Source organism: Oncorhynchus clarkii, chromosome 33 (assembly GCF_045791955.1).
Source record: "Oncorhynchus clarkii lewisi isolate Uvic-CL-2024 chromosome 33, UVic_Ocla_1.0, whole genome shotgun sequence".
Classification (NCBI taxonomy): Eukaryota; Metazoa; Chordata; class Actinopteri; order Salmoniformes; family Salmonidae; genus Oncorhynchus; species Oncorhynchus clarkii.
Window position 1 is genome coordinate 8,869,153 of NC_092179.1, and position 16,878 is coordinate 8,886,030.

Genomic DNA, 16,878 nt, shown 5'->3' on the forward strand with positions numbered 1-16,878 from the left:
TCACTTTTGTCCGTCTCTCTGTACATCTCTCTCCCTCTCTCTCTGGATGCTGAGGGACCATCACTTGCTTAATTACTCATGATCTGCCTAAGGCCTCTGTGATTGGTTAACAGTTAAAGGCTGCTGTGCACCCCTACCCGCTCCCTTCACTCTCAAAGAACAGCTGCTGCCCTATCACTAGGTCTCGCTATGTTCTGACTCCACCCCTCTTTTACTGCCTCTGTACCTGAATCAGTGATTCAGGGCTTCTTGCCAGCTACAAAAATAGAACTCGTAGAATAGACATGGTTCTACATTCTATTTGGTTTTCCATGGAACCCACCATAGAAAATTAACTACGCGTATATCTCAACGAGTCTCACCAATATGACCGCTTAATAGAAGTGGCTGTAAGGGTGAGCACTTTAAGCGTGAGTAACACTTGCCTGTCGGTGATCTGCCCTAAGGAGAGTAGTGAGTCTTGTACTCATCTCAATTGAAATCAGGATTATTCAATAGTGGAGGGCAAACCGGAGAGTTCTTGAAAACATACATACGTATGCTCATTCATGTGTGTGTGTGTGTGTGTGTGTGTGTGTGTGTGTGTGTGTGTGTGTGTGTGTGTGTGCGTGTGTGTGTGCACGCATGTGTGTGTGTGTTTGTATTATTGACTACTATGTATTGACGTGTGTGTGTTAGAGGGGGTTGCAACCTTATCTTGTGACAGCCAGGCGTGGTGAAATGGACCTGGGAAAGGGTGTTAAACATTTGGGCCACTCCACGCTCCCTGTGAGTGTGTCTGATCCTATCAGGTGAGTTTTAGCTGCAGAATGCAGCCCCCGGATGTCCTATACTCCAGGCAGACAGAAATAAAGCAGGGAGTCTGCACCGAGGCTTATAAGACCGGGAAAGAGGGGAAAACAGCACCCTGAGAAACGCCAGCGAAATCCATTACAGGTTGATAACCTAACCTTTCCCTGGCTGCCTTGGTCAGACCTGATGGATTGTGGAATTGGTATTTGGTATTTGACTAGGATCCCCATTAGCTGTTGCGATAGCAGCAGCTACTCTTCCTGGGGTCCACACAGAACATGAAACATGACATAGAACAGTAATAGTGAAGGGCAGAACTACACACATTTAAAACAATAAAGATATAACTTAAAGGTTCTATACTGACTCAACAAAGAGACCTACTATTCTAGGCCTACATGTGTTATTTAGATGTTCATATATTACCTTTACATTCTTAGGATCTATCAGTACATACACACAAACTATTTAGGTCACATGGGGGAGAGGCGTTGTGCTGTGAGGTGTTGCTTTATCTGTTTTTTAAAGCCATGTTTCCTGTTCACTTGAGCAATATGAGATGGGAGTTCCATGCAATCATGGCTCTGTATAATACTGTACGTCTCCTTGAATTCATTCTGGGTTTGAGGACTGTGAAAAGACCCCTGGTGGCATGTCTGGTAGGGTAAGTGGGTGTGTCAGTGCTGTGTGTAAGTTGACTATGCAAACAATTTGGAATTTTCAACACATAAATGTTTCTTATAGAAAGCTTCAACCTGGCCTTAGAATGGAAATCACACATAGCTAATCCGGGAGTCAGACCTTCCCTAGACATGTCAGGCAGGCTCAGCTGCCGCTTCCTGCATTTAAGCTGTGAGGGAGTAACCACACTGCAAGTCATAGTAGAGCACCGTGACAGAGGGAAATTATAACTGTGACACTTGGTCTCTTCTGACCCCTTGCCCCTATGTGGCTCGCGGATCTGCATACCCACATCCATACTCACACATGCAGTCAGAGCTGGCCCTAGCCTTTTGGGGGCCCTAAGTGATTTTTTGGGGGGTGGAGCTCCCCCCACCTTGCGGACAAACATTTTAGCAGCCCCCTGCTTGACAGCGGAAAGAAAAACAACCTTTTAGAGTAAATGTCCTGCAATGCTACACATTTTGCCATGGGGCAGAGAGAAGATTTCGCCATTATTATAACTCATTTCATGCAATTGTAAAGTAAATCCACGGGGTGGAGTGAGAGAGACTAACAAAATCAATGGGTGCGCACTGGTTGGTAATTTAAACCACGATTACTACAAATTTAGATAGCTAGCTAGACTCGTTTACCAATCCTAAAATGTTAGCTGGCATGAGCTAATTGAGTGACAGGCACAACAAGAGATAAACTGCTGATGAACAACCACATGTCGAAATGGCACCTTGTGTATTCTATTATTCTAACTCTCAACTGTTGGGACCCCGGCTGAGTGTTCTGGAAATTGATCCATGGGCCTACAAAAGGGGGGTTGCCCATCCCTGCTCTAAGTGATGGGCTGTTCTGTAGATGAGACAGTTGTTGAATTGAATTCAACTGGGAGCTGTTCTTCTTGAAGTCACATTGCAGTACTCCAGGATGCCTACATACGTCTGGAAATCAGGAAAAAGTGTAGAATGTAAGATTACAGTGACAGTATATTGGAAGGTTACTGTGACAGGAAGGTATGATTTGGGGTTATTTTGTGTGTGAGTACCAAATGATTGCTCTCTGTTCTGAGTCAGATGAGCTTATAGTGTCTCCTCTCTGCTCTCCATGTGTTGGGTTAGAACAGTATGACAGAGTGAGTCATTTCCATTAGGTCCAACCTTGCTCTATCCTCTACAGAGCTCTACTTCATGAATGGAATTTTCATCGACAGACAGTAAGGGTCTGGTTTTTGATTGGTTTGTGTGTTTGCCTTGGTTTCTCAAATGATTGCCTCGCCTGGTTCACCAACTACTTCTCTGATAGAGTTCAGTGTGTCAAATCGGAGGGCCTGTTGTCCGGACCTCTGGCAGTCTCTATGGGGGTGCCACAGGGTTCAATTCTCGGGCCGACTCTTTTCTCTGTATACATCAATGATGTCGCTCTTGCTGCTGGGGATTCTCTGATCCACCTGTACGCAGATGACACCATTCTGTATACTTCTGGCCCTTCTTTGGACACTGTGTTAACTAACCTCCAGACGAGCTTCAATGCCATATGACTCTCCTTCTGTGACCTCCAACTGCTCATAAATGCAAGTAAAACTAAATGAATGCTCTTCAACTGATCGCTGCCCATACCTGCCCGCCCGTCCAGCATCACTACTCTGGACGGTTCTGACTTAGAATATGTGGACAACTACAAATACCTAGGTGTCTGGTTAGACTGTAAACTCTCCTTCCAGACTCACATTAAGCATCTCCAATCCAAAATTAAATCTAAAATCGGCTTCCTATTTCGCAACAAAGCATCCTTCACTCATGCTGCCAAACATACCCTCGTAAAACTGACTATCCTACCGATCCTTGACTTCGGCGAAGTCGTTTACAAAATAGCCTCCAACACTCTACTCAGCAAATTGGATGCAGTCTATCAAAGTGCCATCCGTTTTGTCAACAAAGCCCCATATACTACCCACCACTGTGACCTGTATGCTCTCATTGGCTGGCCCTCGCTTCATATTCGTCGCCAAATCCACTGGCTCCAGGTCATCTATAAGTCTTTGCTTGGTAAAGCCCCGCCTTATCTCAGCTCACTGGTCACCATAGCAGCACCCACCAGTAGCACACGCTCCAGCAGGAATAGTTCACTGGTCACACCCAAAGCCAATTCCTCCTTTGGCCGCCTTTCCTTCCAGTTCTCTGCTGCCAATGACTGGAACAAAAAAAAGCTGGAGACTTATATCTCCCTCACTAGCTTTTTGCACCAGCTGTCTGAGCAGCTCACAGATCACTTCACCTGTACATAGCCCATCTGTAAATAGCCCATCTGTAAATAGCCCATCTGTAAATAGCCCATCTGTAAATAGCCCATCTGTAAATAGCTCATCCAACTGCCTCATTTCCCATATTGTTATTTATTTTATTTATTTTGCTCCTTTGCACCTCAGTATCTCTACTTGCACATTCATCTTCTGCACATCTATCACTCCAGGGTTTAATTGCTATATTGTAATTATTTCGCCACTATGGCCTATTTATTGCCTTACCTCCCTTATCCTACCTCATTTGCACACACTGTATATAGACTTTTTCTATTGTATTATTGACAGTATGTTTGTTTATTCCATGTGTAATTCTGTGTTGTTGTTTGTGTTGCACGGCTTTGCTTTATCTTGGCCAGGTCGCAGTTGTAAATGAGAACTTGTTCTCAACTAGCCTACCTGGTTAAATAAAGGTGAAGTAAAAAATAAATAAAAGTAGCACTGATTACACTATGGAGGTGTCTCAAATGGCACCCTGTTCTATGTAGTCTACGGTGTTGCTTGCCGTCGGCCGCTCGCAAGCAAAGGGGGAGAACGATAGTTTAATTAGACTTCAAACAGCAGCCCCTGTCTGTCTTTGATCTCTGGTTTTAAAGATAACACGTGAAGATGAATGTGTGCCTGAGGGTCTTTATCAAAGCTCAAGGCTGCAATGAGTTTCTGTTACACATGTGCGTCGTTGTCGTTTCCATGTTTAAGGTTTACTTAGCGAGAGCGAGAAGAAAGGAGAGAGAAGAGAGAAGTGTCAGACGAGTGTGTTGATCTATTAAATCACTTCCTGCCCTTCTAAAAGAGCTCTGCTTTTTAATTGACAGATTTCAGCAGGGGTCATATGAAAACTTGTAAATGTAAACTGCATGTTTGAAGGGGGCGAGAGCGAAGTCACCACCACACACAGATAGGAGAGCGGAGTCTCTGAGCCCTCCTCTTCCTCCACCTCTCCCTCCTTCACCTCTTCACTCACCCCTTTTATCTCTCCGCTTAAGCCGTTTCCACAGAGATCGCCTACGTTTGACTAGCTCCATCCCTCTCTATTCTCTGTCTGGTTGGCTCTTTCCTGGCTTCCTGCCTCTTTGTTCCTTTCCAGAATGTATTTTGTTGCCTGCTCTATAGACAGCTATATCAGTCTGCTAATACAGGACTAGTAAAGGCCCAGCGCACTACCTTTGTGGGAAAATGTTTTTTATTATTATAATTATACAGTATATACTCAACCAGGAGTATATGTAGGACACACCTACAGTACTCATTCAAGGGTTTTTCTTTGTTTTCACTATTTTCTACTTTGTAAAATAATGGTGAAGATGTCAAAACTATGCAATATATATGGAATTGTTAAACAAATCAAAATATATTTTCTATTTTAGTTTTTTCAATTTAGCCACTCTTGATGACAGCTTTGCACAATCTTGGCATTCTCTCAACCAGCTTCATGAGGAATGTTTTTCCAACAGTCTTGAAGGAGTTCCCACATATGTGACCGTTTCAGCAAACTAGGCGCATGTCGCGAGTCACTATTTCACAGGAGAGCCGAACATACATTTCTTTTTTTTATCAAAACGCATTTTTTGGGGGGCAGAAATGCCTTCTCAAACATGTGAACTTTCATGTGACTTGATAATAACGTGTATGCCATCTGTAAATACAAATCAAATTGTTAAATCACCAGCCTAATTGGTTTAGCCAAAAAAAAGGCAGCAACCTTCCCGCTAGCCATGATTGGCTGAGATAATGAGTGGGCTGGTCATACCAAGAGATGAGTTTGGATTGGTCTGCCATATAGTGGCGTCTGCCTATTTGAGCTGGTCAGTATGTCTAGGTAATCCTGTCTAATGCTGCTTAATTTTTTTTTGTTGTGTGTGTATTAAAACTACATAAGTGTTGCTCTCCACTTTCTGGAGGACTGAGTTTTTAAAATCAGTGGAATTCGAGGATGACAGCTAAGGAGATTGAGAAAACACCTGTCTCCGGATTACGTCTTCAAACTAAGGGCAACCATGGCATCCGACAGGAGACCCGTCCAACCATGAAGGATGTACAGTATATGGGTAAGATAGTTTAGCTAGCTACATTTTCAGATATTACACGTTTCTAATTTTGACAGAAAGACCAATTTGCTTGGCTAGCTATAGCCTAATGTTAGCTAGCTAAAATTGAACCTGGTTGGTTAGCAGATTTATGCAGGGTTGTAACATCATTAGTTGTGAATATGGATCATTGTTGACCTAGCTAGCTAACGTTAACTGGCTGGCTCGCTAGTTAACTTTATGTGTATGACCTTATTATTCGTATCTCGGAGTCATTTGCTTAGCTAGCTATAGCCTAATGTTAGCTAGCTAACATTGAACCTGGTTGGTTAGCAACCTGCAGATTCATGCAGGGTAGTAAGGTCACGAGTTGTGATTATTATGTAGCTAGCTACATGTCTTAACAAAAGACTCCACTATGCAAGCAACCATTTTGGGTGCGTTCGTAAATTCAGTCTGGCCATCTACTCCGATTCCAGATCACTCTCGTCTGAGTGTGCCTGAGAGCGCAGAATAACTGATGAATTTACGAACCTTCAATGCCAGTTGAATATGGCGGGGTGTCAGTAAACATCAGTAAAGTCATCAGCCAGAGCGTCCGGTGTGCGCTCTGAACACAAAATGCTCTGAATTTACAAACTGACAATCTGACAGCACAGTTGCACAGTCACCAACGCTCTGGATAACATAACAGCCTAACCAGCTCTGCCAGGGTGAGTAATGTTCAGTGAGATGTTGTCTCTTACTTAGATGTCTGGAAGTAGCTGGAAAGTTAGCTTGGGTGCTTGACTGCTGTTAGTACATTCTGATCAACCCTTAAAGAGATGGGTGGGGCTAAAGCTTAAGAGGGTGTGAATGATGCTGAATGGGTGTAGACAATGAAAGGCTCTACAATAGCATTACCAAACCATTCAAAGGCCCTTTTCTCAAAAGTGAGTTTACAAGTTTATCATCTTTCAAAGCAAAATGACCTTCCTCATTGTTCCTCAACTGTCATGTATGATATACCATTTTGTAGCTCTGAGGGTGATTGTGGAGGCCAGGTCATCTTATGCAGCACTTCATCACTCTCCCTGGTCAAATAGCCCTTACACAGCCTGGAGGTGTGTTTTGGGTCATTGTCCTGTTGAAAAACAAATGATAGTCCCGCTAACCGCAAACCACATGGGATGGCGTGTCGCTGCAGAATGCTGTGGTAGCCATGCCGGTTAAGTGTGCCTTGAATTCTAAATAAATCACTGACAGCGTCACCTGCAAGCAAAGCACCCCAACAACATCACACCTCCTCCTCCATGCTTCACGTGGGAACCATACATGCGGAGATCACACATGCGGAGATCACTACTCTGCGTCTCGCAAAGACACGGCGGTTGGAACCAAAAATCTCAAATTTGGACTCATCAGACCAAAGGACAGATTTCCATCGGTCTAATCAGTGACAGTGGCTATGTGGTCCCAAATCTGGCATTAAGGGGCTCTTTTCCAAGTATAAATGATAAACATTCAACATTGGCCTTGTTGCCAATGAAGCATGATTTGTGCTGTGCTCAAAACAACTCTTAACTCAGAACTGCGAAATTCATTAAAAATCCTACAATGTGATTTTCTGGATTTTTTTTTCTCATTTTGTCTGTCATAGTTGAAGTGTACCTATGATGAAAATTACAGGCCTCTCTCATCTTTTTAAGTGGGAGCACTTGCACAGTTGGTGGCTGACTAAATACTTTTTTGCCCCACTGTATATATATATAAATATTCAGATTTTTCAGGGGGTGCTGCAGCAACCTCTGCACCCCTGCTTCCCGCAGCTATGACCATATCCTGTTCAAAGGCACTTGAATATTTTGTCTTGCCCATTCACCCTCTAAACGACACACATACTCAATCAATGTCTCAAGGCTTAAAAATCCTTCTTTAACCTGTCTCCTCCCCTTCATCTACACTGATTGAAGTGGATTTAACAAGTGACATCAAGAAGGGATCATCGCTTTCACCTGGATTCACCTGGTCAGTCTGTCATGGGAAAGAGCAGGTGTTCATAATGTTTTGTACACAGTGTATAACGCTACTGTTTTTTGACAAAGCCATCAGTAGAGTTGAAAATGCGATGGAAACCCATTTAACATGTATTATTTGAATCGGTACATGGGAATTTCACTGCAAAAGTTATTTTGATGTGCACTACGTCGTCACGCACAGCTTTTTATCCACAATAAGTCTGTTTGATGGAAACAAATCTCTGGTAGGGAAATGTGCCTTTGTTTTTATGCGGATTGTAGAATAATACAAATCTGTTGCCAATTGGATGGAAACATAGCTAATGTGTGTCTTTTTCCATTTCTAGTTCTCTCCCTGGGTCCCTTGATGGTTGTCATAGTTTCTCTGTTTTCTTAATGTTCCCTCCCGCCCTTTATTGCACATACTTTATTTTTCAATATCTGTGCCAGCATCTCCTTTTTCCACATATTTGTTTCTCTGTGTCTCTTTCGCTTCTTGTCTCTTTCTCAATCTGCTCCTTCTAGTTCTTTCTGCCCTCCCTCCTGCTCCTATTGTCACCTCCCCTCCCACACGCCGACCTATTTTGAAACCATGTTCACTGTTGATGCTCTACTGATATTGCTTTTTCAAGGGTCATTGTGTTTCAATAATGATGCATGTTACGACCGGTCCATTTTGTGCAGGTCACTGTAAAACAAGGGTCACATAATATGATGTATTAGGAGCTGTCATGCTGCATTTGTTCTGGTCCTATGAGATCTGTTGTCTCGGCACCTGGTCTGTGTGTGTTCCTTCTAATGGTACACGTGTACATATGTGAGGTATGAAGTGATGGAGTTGTCTGCTCTCTATACTCTCAGCTACAAGGTGAACCTCTCACTGCCCCCGCTAATTGGCTCCATTTGTTGTTGTGGTGTGCGTGCGTGCTTGTGTGGTGTGTGTGTGTGTGTGTCACTCAAATCATTATTCACCTGGACAGGCTCCCTGCTCCTTATTAAAGTGGCCCGCGGCCATGGTCAGATGGGCGCCCGCTCGGTGATCATATCTGAATGGATTACACTACATCCTTGGCAAACATCTGATTAAGTGCCAAAACTTAGTCTCATCAACATTGATTTACATGTCCCAGAACAGGTGATATTTATGGAACCTTTCAGAATCCATTGACTTCCAAATGCTCAATTTGAACAGTGTGCTCCGGATGTTCTTTTCATGTTTTCTTTCATTTAGGATGTGTTTGTGTGTGTGTGTGTGTGTGTGTGTGTGTGTGTGTGTGTGTGTGTGTGTGTGTGTGTGTGTGTGTGTGTGTGTGTGTGTGTGTGTGTGTGTGTGTGTGTGTGTGTGTGTGTGTGTGTGTGTGTGTGTGCGTGTGTGCGTGCGTGTGTGCTTTACCAAGCTTTACTCCAATTAGTGGCTCCCACAATGTCTGCAAAAAGCCATTTAAAGGCTCCTCATAATTCTCTACTTGTCTCCTGTTAGAATTTTCTTTTTTGATTAATTGCTCCATCCATATTTTATGCATGGTTTAATCTCAAGTTGTGGTTGCAAAGAGAGGGCATATTGCTGGTAACTTTCAAGAATTTTGATAACTTTTACATTTTTGGTGAATTTTATCACATGACATCTAGTGGCCTTTTGCGGTTCTTCAGATTATCACAGGCCTTCTGTGTGGCCTTTTCACATTTCAAATATAGAAAGTAATCAAATAAGATGATTTCCAATTCAAAAATCTATAATGAAAAAGATGGAAAACATGATCCTAAATGCAAACCATCAATTTAGTCAATTCCACTGATGTTTAATATGAGGGAAACAGCATGAAATATCCTTTATATTTTTTTACACACTTACATTTTTTTTACTATGTCAATATTTGTTTGTTCTAAATGCTTTGGCGCAGGTGGCAGGTGGCAGGTGGCAGGTGGCAGGTGGCAGGTGGCAGGTGGCAGGTGGCAGGTGGCAGGTGGCAGTTGTGAAACAATTCAGTAGTTAGAAGAGTTGCAGAGTTAATTGAAAAAAAATGCCATTGTTGATTAGATGCTTTTATCATTGAACCATATGGTCTATCCATTAGAAACTATTGGACAATATGGACACATACAAAATGAATACTATGCATTATTACATTTTATGTCGTTATTTATGTATACCTTACAAACCATAGATTGCCATAGATTACCTGGTAATTACCAAAATGACTGAACGTTCCGGTAACTTTAGTAAATGACCAGCAGTTTTGAAACCCTAGCTTTAGTTAGATAAACTCATGCATCTTACTACTTGTGACATCACAGACTCACCCCATACACTGAAAGTATTCACACCGCTCGACTTTCTCCATCATTCTGTTGTGTTACAGCCTGCATTCCAGGTGACTACAATACACCATAATATCAAAATGGAATTCTGTTATTCATTTTTTTTTTAAATGAAGTCAATAAGTATTCGACCCTGTTGTTATGGCAAGCATAAATAAGTTCAGGAGTAAAAATGTGCTTAACAAGTCACATAATAAGTTGCATGGACTCACTCTGTGTGCAGTAATAGTGTTTAACATTATTTTTTAATGACTACCTCATCTCTGTACCCCACACATACAAATTATCTGTAAGGTTTCTCATGCGAGCAGTGAATTTCAAACACAGATTCAACCACAAAGACCAGGGAGGTTTTCCAATGTCAAGCACTTTTTGGTAGATAGGTAAAAATGTAAACACAGACATTGAATATCCATTTGAGCATGGTGACGTTATTAAATACACTTTGGATGGTGTATCAATACAACCAGTCACTGAAAAGATACAGGCGTCCTTCCTAACTCAGTTGTCGGAGAGGAAGGCCAATGGTGGCCATGAGACCAATGGTAACTTTAAAACAGTTACAGAGTTTAATGGCTGTGATAGGCGAGGATGGATGGATCAACAACATTGTTTTACTCCACAATACTAACATAATTGACAGAGTGAAAAGAAGGAAGCCGGTAGAGAATACACATTTTCAAAAACCCGCATCCTGTTTGCAACAATGCATTAAAGTAATACTGCTAAAAATGTGTCAAAGCAATTCACTTTTCTTCCTGACTACAAAGTGTTACGCTTGGGGCAAATCCAATACAACACATTACTGAGTACCACTCTCCATATTTTCAATCATAGTGGTGGCTGCATCATGTTATGGGTATGCTTGTAATCATTAAGGACTGGGGAGTTTTTCAGGATAAAAAAAAGAAAGGGAAAGGAGCTAAGCACAGACAAATTCCTATAGGAAAACCTGGTTCAGTCTGCTTTCCACCAGACACTGGGAGATTTATTCACCTTTCTGCAGGACAATAACCTAAAACACAAGGCCAAATCTACACTGGAGTTGCTTGACAAGAACACGGTGAATGTCACTGAGTGGCCGAGTTACAGTGTTGACTTAAATCTACTTAAAAATCTATGGCAAGACCTGAAAATGGTTGTCTAGCAATGATCAACAACCACTTTGAAAGAGCTTGAAGAATTTTGAAAAGAACGACGGACAAATGTTGCATAATCCAAATGTGCAAAGCTCTTAGAGACGTACCCAAAAAGACCTCTTAAAAGTATTGACTCTGGGCTGTGAATACTTACAGCACCAATCAAAGGTTTGGACACACCTACTCATTCAAGGGTTTTTCTTTATTTTTACTATTTTCTACATTGTAGAATAATAGTGAAAACTTCAAAACTATGAAATAACACATATGGAATCATGTGGTAACCAAAAAAGTGTTCAACAAATCAAAATATATTTTATATTTGAGATTCTTCAATGTGATGAGACAGCTTTGCACATTCTTGGCGTTCTCTCAACCAGCTTTACGAGGTAGTCACCTGGAATGCATTTCAATTAAGAGGTTTGCCTTGTTAAAAGTTAATTTGTGGAATTTCTTTCCTTCTAAATGCATTTGAGCCAAACAGTTGTGTTGTGACAAGGTAGGGGTGGTATGCAGAAGATAGCCCTATTTGGTTAAAGATATTATGGCAAGAACAGCTCAAATAAGCAAAGAAACGACAGTACTTTAAGACATGAAGGTCAGTCAATACGGAACATTTCAAGAACTTTTCAAGTTTCTTCAAGTGCAGTCACAAAAACCATCAAGCGCTATGATGAAACTGGCTCTCATTAGGACCACCACAGGAAAGGAAGACCCAGAGTTACCTCTGCTGCAGAGGATAAGTTCATTCGAATTACCAGCCTCAGAAATTGCAGCCTAAAAAAAATATTCACAAAGTTCAAGTAACTTTCAACATCAACTGTTAGAGGAAACTGGGTGAATCAGGCCTTCATGGTCGAATTACTGCAAGAGGCCACTACTAAAGGACACCACAAAGAAGGAGAGACTTGCTTGGGCCAAGATACACGAGCAATGGACAGTAGACCGGTGGAAATCTGTCCTTTGGTCTAAATTTGAGATTTTTGGTTCCAACCTCAGAGTAGGTGAACGGATGATCTCCGCATGTGTATTTCCCACCGTAAAGCATGGAGGAGGAGGTGTGATGGTGTGGGGGTGCTTAGCTGGTGACTGTCTGTGATTTATTTAGAATTCAAGGCACACTTAACCAGCATGGCTACCACAGCATTCTGCGGCAAAGCACCATCCCTTGTGGTTTGCGCTTACTGTGACTATCATTTGTTTTTCAACAGGACAATGACCCAACACACCTCCAGGTTGTGTAAGGGCTGTTTGACCAAGAAGGAGAGTGATGGAGGGCTGCATCAGATGACCTTGTCTCCACAATCACCCGACCTCATCCCAATTGAGATGGTTTGGGATGAGTTGGACCGCAGAGTGAAGGAAAAGCAGCCAACAAGTGCTCAACACATGTGGGAACTCCTTCAAGACTTTTGGAAAAGCATTCCAAGTGAAGCTGGTTCAGAGAATACCAAGAGTGTGTAAAGCTGTCAGCAAGACAAAGGGTGGCTACTTTGAAGAATCTCAAATATAAAATATATTTGAATTTGTTTAACACTTTTTTGGTTACTACATGATTCCATATGTATTATTTCATAGTTTTGATGTCTTCACTATTATTCTACAATGTAGAAAATTGTAAAAAGAAAGAAAAACCCTTGAATGAGTAGGTATGTCCAAACTTTTGACTGGTACTTTAGGTAAAATGAGATGTTTCTGTATTTCATTTTTTTTTTAAAACATGTTTTCACTTTGTCATTATGTGGTATTGTGTGTAGATGGTTGAGAAAAAAATATATTTAATCAATTTTGAATTCAGGCGGTAACACAGCAAAATGTGGAAATAAGTCAAGGGTTATGAATACTTTTTGAAGGCACTGTATCTCTCTCAGAGTTCCTTGCTGGTTGTGTGGTTGAAGTCCTCTGATCTAGGCGGGCAGCCTCCAATCCGCTTCCCTTTATTTGTCTGTTATTCAGGCAGATAAAAAGAGAAAGGAGGAGATGAGATATTTAGCCATAGAGAGGGAGAGGGGGAGAGATCGGGGTCCTGCTTTGAGAGATTAACACACGCTGTGACTTGCTGTTGTCGTGTGTGTTTTCAGTGACTCACACTGGCTACATTTTAAACAAATTCTTCCTCTTAAACAGAAAACTGTGTCAAAAATAAGAATTTGCTTTTTGTTTTTTAAATCATTTTGCAAAGCAGAGTCAATCCCTTTTAGTTGGTGGCTTTTGAATCCAAATCCGTTATTATGTGGACATTTTTCCACACTGATTCCTCAAGAAACATGTGCCAGGTCGGCTCACTCTTATCATACCTGCTGTGGTTTTATATTAAGGCTTTGTGAAGGTTGCATTCTGTCTTTTGGGGTGGCAGGTAGCCTAGTGGTTAGAGCATTGGGCCAGTAATCTAAAGGTTGCTGTATCGAATCCGTGAGCTGAGATGGTCAAAATCTGTCATTCTGCCCCTAAACAAGGCAGTTAACCCACTGTTCCCTGGTAGGCTGTCATTGTAAATAAGAATTGTTTCTTAACTGACTTGCCTTGTTAAATAAAGGTTTTTTAAAAAGATGTACATTTCAAATACAGAGGGTCTCCTGCTGGTCTGTCTCTCCACCGTCTTCTTTATCACTGTCAGAGGGTTTCTATTAGAGTGCACGGCCCCGGAGACAGTCGCTATGCAAATGGTCAGCTCTGAAGGCCCCTGAACTCGGTACACTGACTGCCACCGTTCTGCCTGTCATTTGCATTTTGAGGGAGATGAAAGTGAAAGGGGCTTTTTATGCCCATTCATAAGGTAGAATGAAGAGATGATGGATAGTGGGGACAGAGGTATCAAACCTCTGTCAAATCTGGAATATAGCAGATGCAGCTTAGGCTTCATTTGATGTTACAGATAGAGTACTAGTTCATTTGTATAGAAATGGCTCTGCATGTTTGTGCTTTTAAGGTACAGCCCATTTCAACAGAGAACTACTGTAGCGGACAATGTGCTCTTATTCTTAGAAGCATACATTTATAGAAACAGTAGTTCTTAAATAGAAATGTGCATTCAACTGTTGTCTTCTCTAGCTGCTTCGATACTGACCTTTCTCTCTGCCCTACAGTACGTTGTGTGCTGCGGCTGAATGAAAAAGTGGAATCAAATTCCCTCGCTTCACTATACTACTTCTAACACGCATTCACACACATGCACTTACACGCGCGCACGCACACATACAGTACACACACACAGTGCCACACATCGCTTTGGCGCTCTTCACATTGATCACTGCCACTGGGCCTACATCTGTACTTATGTCCTTCCAGTGGCGAAGCTGTCAAGCCTAGTCTTTGGCATCGTGTTTACCCTCAGGTGTCGGAGCTGACAGCTGAGAGGTTCAGTCTTTTATTTCTCCTTGGTCCATTGCAAGGGTTGGAACCGGTTCAGGGAACAGTACCGAAAACAGGAAAATAACGAAATTGTTTGCTGAACAGAACCCGAACTGGAAACAAAAGTGATCTATACTGTTCCGGAACCAAACTGTTATTTTAAAAGCATAGGAACCGGGTTAAAACATTTTTTTAAACGTTCCAGGCAACAAAGCGCCTATGCAAAGCCCTCACTCTGTCACTCAGAAACGTATTCCAGCGTCTGCCTGCCAGCTGGAAATCTTTCCTAGTAGTTGTATGTAGGGTACCTGCCCCTCCCCTTTGAAGTATAGGTTACTGTAGCCTACTGACAACTGTACAAGCATGATTCAGAAATTAGGGAGAGAATGCATTAACTTTTCCAATACTAGTTAAGGACACTATAGTTATCACGTTTCTCATTGTATTTACTAACTACAAAAAGGTTTTGAATTCTAGTGCTGCTCTGCACACACAAGATTGTTAGCTAGCTAACGTTTTCTCTAGTACAACATTAAAAGACATTCAAAGTTCCTCCATAGAAGACGCTACTCCGTAGGTATAATTCTGATGGGCTAATTCAGATAATGCAGATGCCCAGCACTTCAAGGCAAGCTTCCTCCATCCTCTCTCGCTCTCTCCCCACCCGCAAAATTTCAGTTGCATCTCAGGTGTCTGTCTCACCTCCTCCTCTCTCTCTTTATCTCTCTTTCTCACTCTCTCTCTGTCTGCCCCCTTCTCTTTCTCCCTCTCATTTTCTCCTTCTCTGTCTTCCGTTTCTCTCTCTCCTCTGTCTCACCTCTCTGTGAAATTGCTCTCACAATGTAATCACGTTTCATCATTCGCTTCATGTGCCTGTCGTCCGTGGCTCTGATCTCCCTGTGTCCTTCTTGATGTGCAAGAAGGTTCTCAACCTTGACAATCTGAATCAAATCTGAATAAAACCAACTTGACCCTTTGGCAATAGCAGTAGATTCTGCTTCACTCTCTTGATTTAGTGCAGATTTGAAGTGCTCACTCACTCAACCCTCCTGACCCCTAACAGCCTTCACTGACCCTCATACACCATCATTCTCCTCCCCATCCTGTCCCCTCTCGCCTTCTCCCCTCTCCTTCCCTCACTGACCCCCAAGTGTCCCCTTACGTCCTCCCTCATCTCCTCCCCTTTTCCGCTTTGTTCCCTCACCCCGGGCAGAAGATTAATCTGGACCTCAAGGCTGTCTATCTGAGATAAACAAGGGACAGACCATCATACCCACACACAATGTCATGAGAGAGAGAGAGAGAGAGAGAGAGAGAGAGAGAGAGAGAGAGAGAGAGAGAGAGAGAGAGAGAGAGAGAGAGAGAGAGAGAGAGAGAGAGAGAGAGAGAGAGAGAGAGAGAGAGAGAGAGAGAGAGAGAGAGAGAGAGAGAGAGAGAGAGAGAGAGAGAGAGAGAGAGAGAGAGAGAGAGAGAGAGAGAGAGAGAGAGAGAGAGAGAGAGAGAGAGAGAGAATCAAAATAAAGACAAAAAGGACACAGACAGACAAAGACAAGCAGACAAGAATAAAAAGAAACACAGACCAGAGAGAAAAGAGGAGGAAAAATAAGGGTTGAGAGACAGGAAGGAGTTAGAGGCAGACAGACAAGTGTTTCTGCACCTTGGAACCTCAGATATTCCAGCCCTGTCGACCTTGTGAATAACATTTCCCAACTTCAATTCAGCGCTGTAATTCAATTCAGCCAAGACAGGGACAGGGCTAAAGGTTAAAGCTTCATTGCCATTTTGATGTCCCGAGACTGACCTAATAGACGCCATGAACGATGGATCACTCAATGGGTCAGAGCCCTCTCATTGGGACTGGCAGTTTGCCAAAGGCCACACTGATGGGAATCGACAACATTGGGTTTGTCTGTGCTGAATGGGGGCTATGTCCCAAATGTCACCCTATTCCCTATATAGTGTACAAAAGGTGTGCACTTTATAGGGAATAGGGTGCCATTTGGGAAGCAGGTTTTTTTTATCTCCCCCAGAAAGTATGTGCAATATGTTGTTTTTCTGTACATCTTTCCTGTACAGTATTTGACTTGTTTGATTGCACTGAGTCACAACAACCCTGCTATCACAGCAGGAGGAGGAGAGTGAGTTGTTAGAGATGTCGTGGCAATGTTGAGAAGACAATATATATAGCTCCCTATATAGCTCGCTACTTTTGACCACAGCCCTGTGGGCTCTAGTCAAATGTAGTGCACTATATAGGGAATAGGGTGCTCTGTCTGAGA

At 42.4% G+C, this 16,878-nt stretch overlaps 1 protein-coding gene across 1 annotated transcript in view; it reads left to right on the plus strand.

Moving 5' to 3' along the window:
- Positions 1-16,878, plus strand: part of LOC139392792 (pyridine nucleotide-disulphide oxidoreductase domain 1) — a 783,634-nt gene that overhangs the window by 410,848 nt on the left and 355,908 nt on the right. The gene's annotated exons all lie outside the window — the stretch shown is intronic.